Source organism: Chelonoidis abingdonii, chromosome 2 (genome assembly GCF_003597395.2).
Source record: "Chelonoidis abingdonii isolate Lonesome George chromosome 2, CheloAbing_2.0, whole genome shotgun sequence".
In the NCBI taxonomy this organism is placed as follows: domain Eukaryota; kingdom Metazoa; phylum Chordata; order Testudines; family Testudinidae; genus Chelonoidis; species Chelonoidis abingdonii.
Window position 1 is genome coordinate 209,721,528 of NC_133770.1, and position 13,732 is coordinate 209,735,259.

General features: G+C 43.4%; 1 protein-coding gene across 6 annotated transcripts in view; it reads right to left on the reverse strand.

Annotated features, from left to right (window-relative positions):
* ANKRD12 (ankyrin repeat domain 12) overlaps nt 1-9,974 on the reverse strand; it is a 109,905-nt gene extending 99,931 nt beyond the window's left edge. For 2 of the 6 annotated variants that reach the window (XR_004373280.2, XR_004373281.2), the window contains exon 1: nt 9,743-9,883. The gene's annotated coding sequence lies outside the window, so the exon portion shown is untranslated. Of the gene's footprint in view, nt 1-9,742 lie in introns of all 6 variants that reach the window. The other 4 variants (XM_032777099.2, XM_032777097.2, XM_032777098.2 and 1 more) reach the window with 3 other exon arrangements.
* Nucleotides 9,975-13,732: the final 3,758 nt, after the last annotated feature.

A 13,732-nucleotide genomic window follows, 5' to 3' on the forward strand; every position in this document is an offset into this window, starting at 1 on the left:
TTTCCTCATGGGCATTTCTAGGATGTTCATTACTATAGAATGAATGCTTACAAACATTAACTAATGCATTTTTCAGAACAGCCCTGTGACGTGTGTGTGTGTGGGGGGGGGGTATTATCCCTATTTTACAATTAGGAAGCTCAAGCATAAAGAGATTAAGGTCATAGTATCTACTAATTTTGGTTGCACAACCTGAGACACCCAAGACCTCATTCTCTGGAGTACTTAATATTACATAGCACTTCATATATTCAAAACACAGCTCCCACTGACTTCATCTGCAACTATGAGTTCTCAGCACCTCTGCAAATCAGACCCTAGGGTTTCAGTCAGGCTCCCAGAAAATAAGGAACACACAATTAGTGACCACCTGGGAATAATCTGGTTTTAAGTGACTTGCTTACATCACATAGGAACTTGGTCAGAATAGAAGCAGAGAAGGAAATCAGTTCTTTCTGACAGCACTCAACTGTCTAATCATGAGACCATCCTTTATCTTTCTGCAATCCAAGCCACAACCCCCTGCCCATTGACTACATGCCTTCCAATTTCTGCAACAAATGAAAAAGGAGATTATGACATATACAGCTCCTGTATTACACAGCCCTGATTCATTCCTAGAGCAGATTCATCCTATGCACAGAATGAGGCAGGTTTCTGTGGGGAAAAAAGGTGTGATCACGGTTTGCCTCTCTCTTGGGGGAGGGCAACAAATTAACCTGTTGTATGTGACAGGAAGAGCTCTCCCACACCACTTAAGAACCACCACCAGAAGTTTTTGAGTAAGGGAAGGAGAATACCATTTTTGCAAGAGGGAAAGAAGAGTAACAAGTGCCCAGTAGCTCAGGATCTCTCTGCTCCACTCTCAAATAATATCAGTTAGCATCTCCTTTGTTCCTATTTCTCTTTACCTCCAAGCCCAGGCCAGAGAAGTGGATTCAAGATGCTCCTGCTGCAGATGCCACTCTCCATGCCAAGTTTAGATGGGGAGAGTGTGAAGAAACATCTATAGAATTGCCCCCCTCAAGCTTGGGGTGATGTAAAAGAACCACTCATGTACCTACAACATGAGCAAAGGTACTGTGTGTGTGTGTGGGTGTCATCTGGAGCAGATGTGTGGCTGGTGATTATAAAATTAATTTATGGGGAGCACACCGCTTTGGTACCAGGTGATCATTAACTGATGTGGAATTAGGGAGCATATGATTAACTGTTACAGGAGTGCTAAGGCTGTACGAATTAATAGGCATTTAGGTTTTGGGAGGAGTTCAAGTTCCCATGCTATCGGGCAATACTTTTTTCAATTTTATGAATATTTAAAAATCCTCTGTCACAATCTGTTGGCATGTATATGTACTATTGTACAGGAGTAATAACCAAACAATCCACTATTGCTGGGGTTTAAAAGGAAATATGATTGATGAAACATGAAAGACTAAGAAACAAAAGAAGCAACAAGCTACATGTAACTGACTTTTTTAAGAGTTATCTAGGTGAAAAATCGAAGAAAGCAATGGCAAGTCGAGAGTTCTAGACAGTTCAGTTTACTTCTGATTTAACATCTCAACCTAAGCAGCTAGATATTAAAAGTCTGATACCTCAAGAGGCCTCATTTTCCAAAAGCATGGCCACACTGTCAGTGAATCAGCCAGGTTCATAGTACTGAGAACTAAGAGACCCTTCTGAAATAAGCCATACCTGTCCAAGAAGTCCCTACCCATTGTTCCGATTTTTGAAAACTGTACTAGGGAGAGTACAAAAGAAAGGAAGAGAAGAGTGGATGAAGAGGATTTCTCCCCTCAGATATGAATGATATTTAAAATGAAGGCAATGACTAAGGAACGAATTTGCCTGTACAACCCTGTTAAGAGTGAAGAGTACTGTTGGCCAACTATGGCCTACAATGACAGGGGACACTATGGCAACCACTCTGGCAAACAGATGAGTGGGGGAGAAGTTTCCTAGCAACAGGAAGCTCTGAGAGAGATTTTTGTACAACAGCGACAGTTGAAAGACGCCATTGCAATCTAAGAATTGAGAAACTAAAGGAAGTAAAATATCATGTCCTGTGATTTTTCCACTTTATTATCAATCTTTTTCATTTAAAAATAAAAAAAATTCAGATCTGTAGTCTTTAAGATTTTTCTTAGTTACAAAAGAAGAAAAAATGGCCATGGAAGAGGCTATGGAATAAGTGCCCGGGAACTGCTCAGCTAGGCCCCAATTCTGAAGAGATTTATATACTGGAAGTTAACCATGTACAAAGTACTCAATGACACTATTTGCTGCTTAATACAAGTCTGAAGGACTGGGGACATAATTAACACAAGAGACAAATGGAATGCAAATGTATTGTATTGACTTGCTCGCAAGAACACAATCTTACCAATCACTAAAGTCACAAGTGAGAGTTGGAAAAAAAAAAAGTAATGTAATGTTAGAATTGTTCTGTGAATGTACAGAACAATAAAAACTTGAAAAGCAAAGGCATGTGACACAAGATTCCCCAGACTGGCATAATCCATGTCTATACTACAGTAATTTCCTGCTGCTGAATTATCACAAATCTAATTGAAAATCCTCTCAGCCTGACTATTCTCTCTAGTAATGTTTACTGTGTAATGCCTTAAAATTTTAAAATATAAAAATGTACTTACCAATATTTATGATGTTTATTTTGATATTTATTATGTTTTTGAATTTCATCTTGGATAATGGAAAATAAATTAGTTGGTTTCATTTGAAGTTTCTCACTAACCACATAGCATTTAAGTTTCAGACACAAAGAGAATTTCCTTTTTAAATATGTTGCAGTACAAAATATTTTGTTTTGTAGAAGATTGCTTTACAAAAATCCAAAATTGTGGCAAATGTGATTAAGCCTCTGATTTCTCTGCATGCTATTCTACTTCTATTTCCTCAGCCCTAGTATTTTGTTAACATATCCAAATGTTTAATTATCCTTCTTAATAAAAAACAAAGTAAGGGCTTAGTGGAGGTTGTTATATTTGAGATACTGGAAAAAAAAAATACATGAGTAATGTTGCAAAACTCTAGTACCAAATACAAGTATGATATCATCTAGCTTTTATATAGTTAATTAGTAGATCACAAAAGGGCACTATTTAATATAAAAATGAAACCATAATTTAGGCAAACCAATTACCTGCAACTGTCTTTGGAAAGCTAGAAGAATATTATACCAAATCTGTTTGGTAAAGACACTGAAATGAGGCAGCTCATAAACCTGTTGTCAAAAGCCTGATTACTTCTAAAATTCATCAGTGAACCACAATCTACCATTAAATTAGGATTTAGTGTTTATTCATGGTAATGAGTTGTATTAGAAATTCAGATAGTGTGTGATTTGAAGGCATTAGAACTATTGATTTTTTTTTAAACTTCCTGTTAGTACTTTTGCTCTTTCATATGCTGAATGTCACTGTTTTTATTACCCTCTAGCATCTTGTCAGCGCAGACAACCCCTAGTTCTATATAGGCCAAAAGGAGGTACCTTGAAAAGCCTGACTAGTATGTAAATTGCCTTGTCAAGTCTATATGATGTTAGATAAGGATACCAAAATGGACTACTTTAAACAGTTCTAAATGGAAACATCCCCACTCTTTGGACAAGAGGTACACACAGTTCTCAGAGAATAAAATGCACAAGTACACATGGCCCTCTGAATTTTCTAAATTTCATGATTTTTTTCAGGTAAATACATAGAAACCTCCTAACAGAACTCCTGAAGATGCTTCTTGTTCTGAGAGGATATTTGAATAATGGGAGAAAGGTTTCTTGAGTCAAGCAGAGAAGAAAAGCCATCTTTGGAAAGAAATGAGGGATAAGCTTAAACATCACTATGTAGTCCCCATGAAAAAACAGGAAGGAAAAAAAAAAATCACTACACAAAAGTTTGACGCTCAACAAATCTAAGTAGATGGCCACTAGAAAGACAGCTTTAGTATGAGGAGTCTGAGTTCTTATATGGCACCCATACCTGCAATAAAAACATCTCACAAATATTTATTCTCACCATACCCCCTGATGTAATGAAATGCTGGCCCCATTTTACACAGAGAAAACCAAGGCTCAGGGAGATTGAGTTTTTGATTTTCGGAGGTGCTCAGGAATTAACATTTTTCCATCAACAGGTGTTGTAGGTACTGAAAACTTCTGAAACGTCAGGACTTAAGTTATTTGTCCTTGGTCATAAAATATCTGTGGCAGAGCTGGGAATAGAACCTAGATCTCATGAGCCCCAATCCACTGCCTTACTCCCAAATCCATTTTTCCTCCTCACTTTAGATCTTTGGGTCTGAAATCAGATGCTGAATATCTTCACAGGTGCTTCCTCTGAATCCCTTCGGATGGTGTCAGGGTTCAAAGGAAACAACTGCAGAGAAGTTTAGCATCAGACTGCAATCCCAGAGGACTAGAGACAAGGAAGAATGGATTTATGAGCCTCAGTTTTAATCAGCGTTTTTTTCTTCTTCTTTTACACCCACATCCACAGGATGCTTACAGGAGAAGTGCTATATGTTGCCTTCAAGGCCTCAATAGTCGCTGCCTGAACACTTAAGAGGGTAACACTTAAGGCTTTATTAAGTTTTACGCTAGGCTGGACAATGTTAAGAACATTACATTTGAAACCATTTATTTTGTGCTCTGTACCCAGAAGGCACAGACACATTAAGGCCTTGATCCTGCAATGAGGTATGCACAGGTGGAGCCCTGCTGCTCATGCACAGCCTCTTTAACTTCAGTGGAGTTCAGGGGTTTGATGGAGTGTTTTCTTACTGCAGGTTCAAGACCTAGAGCAGAACTCTTGCGTACATGAACCAGCATGGAAGCCCCTTACTGAGGTAGTTCCAATTTCCTCAGCTAGATACCCTGGCTTTAGCTCAACCAGCTATCCTGAAGTTCAAGGATTCCAGCAGTCTGAATGACTGTTTCACGGCCACGACTTCCAAGCACAGAGAAGAACCATAATGAGGGAATTGCCAGATACTTTTAAGGAGCAAAACTCATGGTTCTTAGGGAAAAGCTACTTTCATAAAAGGTATACCCCTACAGCAGCAGTGTGACATCACTAATAGATTATCTAATAAACAAAAAATGAACATTTTACTATCTAGTTAAGAGATTAAAGGAAAGGTGGCCAGGGATGACCAAAACATAAAGGTAAAACCCAAAAGTCTAGTTTGGCTATTAAGAGAGCTCTGTGTCTCTAAGCCAGGAAAAAAAAACAAAAAATGAGTAGTATCAACCAATTTTAGAGGGGGAGTGTCATTACAAGACCTTTCAATTTTTCCTGTTTTTTTCCTGTTGCTGATAGTAAGATTTAAACTCACTGTCTAGCACAGCACACAGGCGCACTAGTGAAGGAGTATGTTATGTTTTATATAAACTACTTTGTAGAATATAATAACTGAAGTGAGAACTCACCTATCGGAACTAAAAGTTTCCACCAGATGGACAACTTCTCATGCTAGGTGTTGAAAAATTTATCAGATACCTTCTTATCAGAGATAAATACAAAAGATGGTGGGAAAAAGTGAAACTCCAGGTGTAATTCCTAGTGTAAGTCCACTCCTCTGCTCTCAAAAAAGTGGAGTGTTCTAGAATTTCTACCATCATGGTGGCCTTGAACACTACCAGGGGTGTAATCAGCTTCTGGTGGGCTTAATAAATTTGAAGCTACTGGAGAGATAAAACTCTCACTGACTTTCCATTGGGCATAGGTGCCTAAATGTCTTTGAGGTTCTGGGTGAAAGAGCTTTTTGTGTCTTCATTATCTTCCAGGGTCTCCTGGCTGCCACAGTGAGGAGTAAAGGAAGAGGTACCCTGTACTGTTCCTCCCCAGATCACTCACAGCTGAAAAGAGGAATGGAGAGAAAGAAATTTTTTTTTACCTCTTCCTGAGTCTCCATTTTCCAGGTATTCTGTTCCCAATTAGTAATTGTATCACCTGACTGGTGCTGCTCCTGCCTTTCCAGGCAGCCCCAGCGTGAAACTGACCTGATTCATGCCAATTTCACTGCTACCCACAGTGATCCCAACAGCAGCTAGGAAACTGATCAGCATCTTGCTAGTTTCACTCTTTTGCAGCTTGTCAGATAGGAGGAGTAAAGGAAACAGAACTTCTGCAGACTCAGGAAGAAGATTTTATGTGCTTATATTTGGTTCATATTTGAAAGATTACCATCAACTCAGGTGCTAGAAATGTTCGTTTTCTTTAAGTGAAAGCTTAGATTCTACAGAAGTTGGTGGTGTAGATACCCTCCTTTTTACAGGCAAGTTGATTGTTCAAGCTCTGCAAATCAAGATTTGCTATCATTGAGAGCTGGTTGACGTGACAGCCTGAAGCAGTCCACTTTTTTTTTGTGTGTGTGTGTGTGTGTACAAAACTATAAAGGAATCCTGAATAATGACAAACTGGTTAACTAGACAAATCAACAGGCATCTGACTCATCTTCTGGTAATAACATTATTCAAGGTTATGAGAGCAAAGCTAGATACAGTTAGGGCTAATATTTATTTCATACCACCTGTCAGTGGAGTCTAAGAACACTTGTACTGAAGTAGTTACAAAACATTGTCTGACATGGAGACTAAATGACCAGTCAACATTCACACAGCTCTCTCTTCAATCAAATATGCAAAAGAAATTAAGCCGAAAGCTTTATTTGCCCAGCTAATCTCACAATAAGATATAATCCAAATATTTGAAAAGGTTCAAGAAGAGAATTGTTCTACACCAACAGAAGAATGTGTATATCATCACTGTGGTAACAGGCTAAACGCTATATATTTTGTGATCAATACTTCCACCCAACTTGAAAGTCAAGATGACCAGCTTCAGTGAAATCTACTGAGTCCTTCCAACCTAAAGCCTTCGGTAAACATGACAAATCTGTCCAATAAATAATTATTTTTTTTTCCACAAATCAGTGTTCAAATAGAAGGTCAAGATTTTTGTAGGTGCTGGCATTCAAGCTCTGAAAGATCTAGATACCGTGTATGTGTCAAAATATGCAGGGTAGTGGGTTTTTTAGTTCAGCTGAAGCTTAAACAGATCAGGAAATGTATGAAACTCAGAACAATTGCTTGAGACTGTACTTGATAATCCACACTTGGTAAAAATCTGCTTTTACTTATATTTTTGGTGCTCCTACCACTATCTGAATAATTAGGTGTTTTAGAAAGAGTACTCATCCAAGTATTCAACCATCCTAACAGAACTTTTCCTCTAACAAGTGATATATTTTGCAAGCCAGGAAGAGGCTTAATTTGTTGTGCACTATCAACACATCATCCATCAGAAGTTTTATACTAGTTAACACTAGCATTCAGAATGCATGCACGTTTTTTTCTCGGGTAGGGGAAAGAAAAAAAAAACATTGGAAACACAAAGGGGTGGTTAAGTCCAAACTCTTTTCCTGTGCTAGAACTAGAGCCAGTGCCAACAGAAGGGGAGAATCCTTTGCATATCTCATTTACAATGGATCTCATGGTAAAAGAGCACGATCCTATACATGCACTGGAGCTAATGGTGGGGACTACCAAGGGAGAACCAGGAAGTCAGAGAAAGGAACTGCTTCATACATAGTCACAGGAATGCTACCACAGTCCTTGTGGTACTGGTAAGCACCATTCTATTCCAGCACTTGCTCTCCTTGATTTTTAACTCACAAAATACAAGTAGGCAAGTAGAGTTGTCAAACGTTGCTATGGGTTTACCACTACTCTCCCAAAACAATATTTACTATGACCCAGATCTTGCAGCTGGATCCACACAGACAGAACTTTGAACCTGCAGAGTTCCACTGTATTTGTGAAGGACAGGATTAAGACACAGGGCTCCAGCTCCTAGAGTCATATGATTACATTAGAATCTGAGCTTTCATTTTGGGGAAAAATGATAAATTGTTAACCCTCATCTTTGTGAAGAAATATGTGTAACCCACCATCCACCTAAGTCTGCAGAGGACCTAAAACAATAGCTCTGAGAGGTGTATACTTTCCCAGTGCATCTCAATGTGGTGTTAACTTTAAGATCCACTTCCCCGAGGGACTAAGCTCTATCTACAACACCCCAAGAGAAGACTAAAGTAGAATAACACACAAAGGGTTGAGTTTGCATGTTCATGGCAGATACACACTGATTATTTGTTAAGGGGTGATCCCCTTACTGTTACCCCACCTCAATCAGATGTAAAATAAAGAGTTAAAGGAGGCTCCTCCTTTATAGAGAGAGGAGCCCCTCTCCACACATATCATGACAACCCATCAAGGGCCTTACATTTTAGTGAAGTCCTGACTTCATGTTGGCACTGTGATTCAATTCTTCTCTGGTCACTTTTTCTGGAAATTAACAAAACTCTAAGACATATTCCACATCTGTCTGGTAGCTCATGGGATAACAAAGCAGCTGACACATCAAAGTGAATGAAGTTGGGATATTACTGGCTTTCACAGTGGTCTTGCAAATAGATACAAACAAATGCCTAAAGTTATGAATGCCACAAATGGATTCTCTTCCATATATCATCTACTATATTCCCATGAGCTACCAGACAAATGTGGAAAACACCATTCTAAAGCCTAATTAATTTCCAGGAATAAAAGACTGTTGACTGAGAAGACAGAGACATGTTTAGACTTAACAATTTTTTTAAAAGTCTTATAGGGCAGTTCATGATAATTTTCAATTAGGAATTTTGCATTTGTTGCTATTCTTCCACTTGTCATAAGATGCCCAGTCAGTTTTAAAAACTGAAACAGTGGGGATGGATATTAACTTGGCCAAAGCTGAACTGAGGTAGTTATACTGCTTACCTAATCCATCCTTATAGGTTCAACTGGAAACAGTATTCTTTGCTTTCTTGTCCTAAAAAGCTACTTCGTGTTGATGCTGTCAATCAGCTGCTGCGCTCCACCTCAGAGGTGGCTGTATTTTAGTGATACACAATGGAATTAATACAACTAGCTTGTAAAACAATATGGGATCTCTCAGCCTGAGGGAAATACTTAAAAATCCTAGATGTATTCCAAATGCATTTAGGCCACACAGCAAACCAGCAGCAGGCTTCGGCAAAACACTGACAGGCAGCCTGGTAGACATACAGAGAGTAGCTTCTAGTTTTTTAGATGTTGCCAAAAATCCCAGCCCTGAGTCACAGGCTGCAGCAGCGGGTCCCCTCCTCCGCCGGCCTGCTGTCCACAGCGCTAGCCCCGCGCCCCGCCTGCACGCGCACACCCCGCGCCGCTGCAGAGGCGAAGCCCAGACTGACTTGTACAGCCTCGTGTGCAGCAGTTACCCCCGCCCCGGCGTGTCCCCCGAAAAGCAGCCGCGGGGGGGGACGAGCCGTGCAAGGGACACGCAGCGGCAGTGACAGCGGCAGCCATGGCTCCCGCAGCAGCAGTGACAGGCTGCGAGAGCGGCTGACAGAGCTCTTCCCCGGACCGGCATCGCCCGCGGGCCGCGCACCGCGGGACAGGGTGCGGGGCAGGGCAGTCAGCCTGGGGCTACCTTTCCCCGCGAGCGGAGATCCAGCCGGGGGCCGGGAAGGGTCACACCCCCCGCGCGGGGACACACACACACACGGCTGGGGAAAGGGGTTGCCCTAGGGCGCAGCCGGGTCAGGGGGGTGGTGCCGCCCCCAGCATAGGGACGCTAGAGCTGCAGCTCCCATCGGGGGCGGGGGGTGGGACAGGCTCGGGGGTGTCTCGTTTTACCTTGTCGGAGGAGGAAGCGGCAGGACTCGTTCCTCCTCCTCCCTCCCGCGCTGCCCCTATGACAGGACCCGACGAAGAACCAGATTCAACCGCTTCGGACGATGCCTAGAGCCTCGGCCCCGCACCGACCACCAACCACCACTGCCGCCGCCGTGGGTGTAGGGTTTGAAAGTTCCCCCCCTCCCCGGCACTGCCGCTCCCCTCCCCCCCCCAGTCAGAATGTCGGTCTCCGTGTGCAGCTCTGCGGGGCTCCCATTGGCCGCGCCACTCCCACGTGACCCCAAACACGCACGAGAGGCAGACGAGAACGCGCTGCCGCGAACGTTACGGGAGTTGGGCGGCGGTTGGGGAAGGAGGGGGAGCTAACGTCACAGTCCTTCTTCCGCAGTGGATTCCCCCGGTGCCTCAGATCTCTCGTGCACACGCGCGGAGCGCGCACATACACACGGAAGGAAAATAACGGGCCTCGGCAGGACCGGGGGGCGGGGCAGGCAGTCAGGCGCCGAGCACAGCGCAGGCGCCGGGGCAGCTGCTCTTGGTCTTGGCCCCTGCGACTGGAACATTCTGGAAATGGCGGCTGCGGTGTCCCGGAGAGTGAGATGGGAGAGGGTTGGCGGGGGGGAGAGACTAGAGCGTCTACTTCCCCTTGTGACAGGAACCGTGTAGGTGCCGCCACCGCTTCATCCCGACTCGCAGGCCCAGGGCCCCTTCCTTGGGCAACTCTGGGTTTTCCGGCAGCGATGGCGCAGTGAGTTTTAACTACCCGCAGAGTGCGCATGCGCGAGTGGCTCCGGTAAGCGGTGACTGGCTTGCACCGCGCCCGAATGTGACGGGGGACGGGCCCAGGGAAGGGCGCGTGGCCTCCTCTCGGGCCGGGTCTAGCCGCTCCGCTGCGGGCGTCGCGTGGCACGCTGTGCTATAGGGGCAGCCGCTCGGGCGTGGGTGCGTGTGGGGAGGGGGAGCTGCAGCCCGTGGCTCTGCTCACGCTGGGCTAGGGCCAGCGTGTTGTTTCGGCTCTGCCACGCCTTGCCCCGAACAGTGTCTGTTCCGCACCCCGGAGAGAGCTGCCTTTCAGTACCGAGACCGGCCCCCGATCCTGCGGACACTCGCGCTAAACTTTACCCCCATGGTGAGGCCGCTCACTTGTCTTCGCCAGCTCAGGGCTCCCCTCTGCAGAGCCCGGGGGAGCCACGTTTCGTATAATGTAATTGCAGTTTGTAGTCAAGCTTCTAGCACTGAATCGTTTCGCCCATTGGTGTAGTTCAGTTTTACCTTTTTATCGAAGACATGACACGCACCTTCGTTAATCTGTTCCTGGCTCAGGCTGCCAACGCATTTTTTCAATAAAAATCAACATCCTGGCTTGAGATGATCATAAACCTTTACTGAAGTCAGCCGACACTAGTTACTTAATTCTAATGTCCTGTTACAAGATTAGTAGGTTTGTAGTGTTTTTAAAAACTGCATGCTTTCCCCCCAGTAATTTTAAAGGAAATCATCCATTTTCATATGCTATTGTTTGAGCATCCATACAGATGACAAAACCTGAAATGTGCTACTGTACTTTTTCCTGCCCTGTATTACTCCTGAGAGCATTCTGCGCCAAAAAAATAAAAATTCCGTGCACAATATTTTAAAATTCTGCACATTTTATTTGTCAAATGTCAAGGCTTCAGCATGGCAGGGGGGAGCACAGGCCAATGGCTGCACCCAGGTGGGTGATCACTGTGCAGTGCTGCCCTGACAGGGACTCAGTGATGAGGCTGTACTCAACCCTGTGTTCCTGTCACCCTGAGGTGTTTCTGGGGCAGGACCAGGCCTGCCCCAGAAACACCTCAGGATGACAGGTGCATCAGGTGTGGGCAGGAAGGCTCAGCAAGGCAGGATCCAAGTGTGGATGGGTTTCAGGGAGAGGCTCCAGGTATAAGTTGAGAGGATTGTGTGTGGGGCAATTGGTGCAGGGAGCTGAGTGCAACGTAATGGGACTCTGCAGGGGGTCCAGGTGAAGGTGGTTGGGGCTCAGCAGAGGGGTCTCTATGCAGGAGGATAGGGCTCGTGGGGTAGGCATCTGGGTGCAGGTGGCTTGGCAGGGTGGTCTGGAGTAGGGAGGCTTATGGGGGGTTCTCAGTGCAGGTGGGGCTATGAGGGGGTCTGAGTGGATGGGGGAGCAGGGACTGTACAAGGATCACTCCGCCTGCATCTGAGCAGCAATGGGTGCAGGAAGTGGCAGGGGGAGTTGGCTAAGCTTCCTGCAGCTGTGGGAGAAATCTGGGTGTGGGTCTAACCCAGTTCCAGATGTGGTATAGGGGAAGAGGCAGTCCCATCCTCCCCAGCCCAGCTGGGACTAGCAGCTGAGCCCGCTGCAGGGTAGGAGCCATCCGCTGGGTCTTTCCCAGTCCTGTCCTCTGCTCCACAGTGATTTACCTCCTGGCAGGCTGCCTTGGGCACCCGAAAAATACTGTTGTGGAGGGTCTCATGACCTCTCTTATTGCTTCCCTGCAGAAGAATGACTTTCTGATAGGGAAGCAAAGAAATCTGCAGGGGTCATACATTCTGCACATGTAAAGTGGTGCAGAATTCCCTCAGGAATATTGTATATAATTGTGGCACCACCATCCCCTATATTATGTCTCCTATCTGTATCTAGCAGTATACTACAGGAAGGGCATTGTACCTATCAAGATTTCTACTTTGTCCCCCTTATAGCAAGAATAAACTAGGGAAATTTTATTGACTTAACCTGCTTTTTAATGAGATATAAATTTGGCCTGTAAGTTTGGATGCTTTAAGCTTTTTTCCCTCTTTATTTTTTAACCTTAAACTTAACAGCACCAAGTCTTATCTTTTTTGTTTTTTCTAGAGGTTGTCTTTCAAGACTCAAACTTGGATTGTTCTCTTATTCCTTAGTAAAAGGAGAATGGTTGTTGAAACTTTAACAAAACATCTTACATAGATATTTGGTGAGGTGTTTGTTCAAAGCTATTTTGTGTTTATTAATAAAACTCCTAGCTCCTAAGATCTATCTACACAAGGAAATTAAAAAAAAAAAAAATCCTATACTTGCTAATACTGACATTGCTATCATCAGTGAGCTGGTGAGCAACTTTTAGAAACATTTGGCCTTTGAAGTTTGGCATTTTGAGGTAGGGAGAATTGGGCACAAGTCTATTCTCTTGAGTTCCCTTTCAACTGGCATGCCTAAGCTCCTTCTAGAAAATTCTTAGCCAGTTGCTAAGTGTGCCAGAAACAAGAGTTTCTCTATTAATAGCTTCTGTACAAAATCACAAATATTAATTTTCTACAAGATGAAATTTTCAAGATGGAAATAAAACAAAAGCTTAAATACTTTGAATAAAAATTTCTCTGTCAATTAGTATTCATTTCTTTGGTCAATGTGGTAATCCTACTAATTCTGTAATCAGACGCATAGTCTTACAAGAGAAGCAGATATGAATTTCAAGTTTAAAAAAAGAGGCAAAAGGAATAAAAATACTCCATAGATCTCTTCTGTACAACATAAGCAACAAAGAGCTCACACTATATTTTCCCCATTGCAGTTTACCTCTATAATCATTAGGTGCTAAGTTACCCCCGTGGTAATCATCTTAGAAATAAGATAGAACAACATCTGAGAGAAAAATTAGTCATATTTACAGCAAATTCGTGCAGAGGAGTTATTTCATTGCCACATTGCAGGCAAATGAATCCTCATTTGTGCCAAGAATCAAATGTGTCATTGAGAAAGTTGTCAGAACAGGAGACAGTCACAACTGGGAACTGCTAGCATAAGCCTGGTCTCCTGAATTATGTTTCCACTGTCACTTAGTTGCTGTGTAGAGAAATTTGACTTCTGGTTCTTCCTAGTGTAGCATACCTGTAACCCACCTCATGTTCCCACCCACACAAGTGTTTGAAGTAGTGCACAGGAGTTCCAAGCACTTTTTTGAACTAACTTTTTTTGAGCAATTGTGAACCATTGTGTGGTCCTCC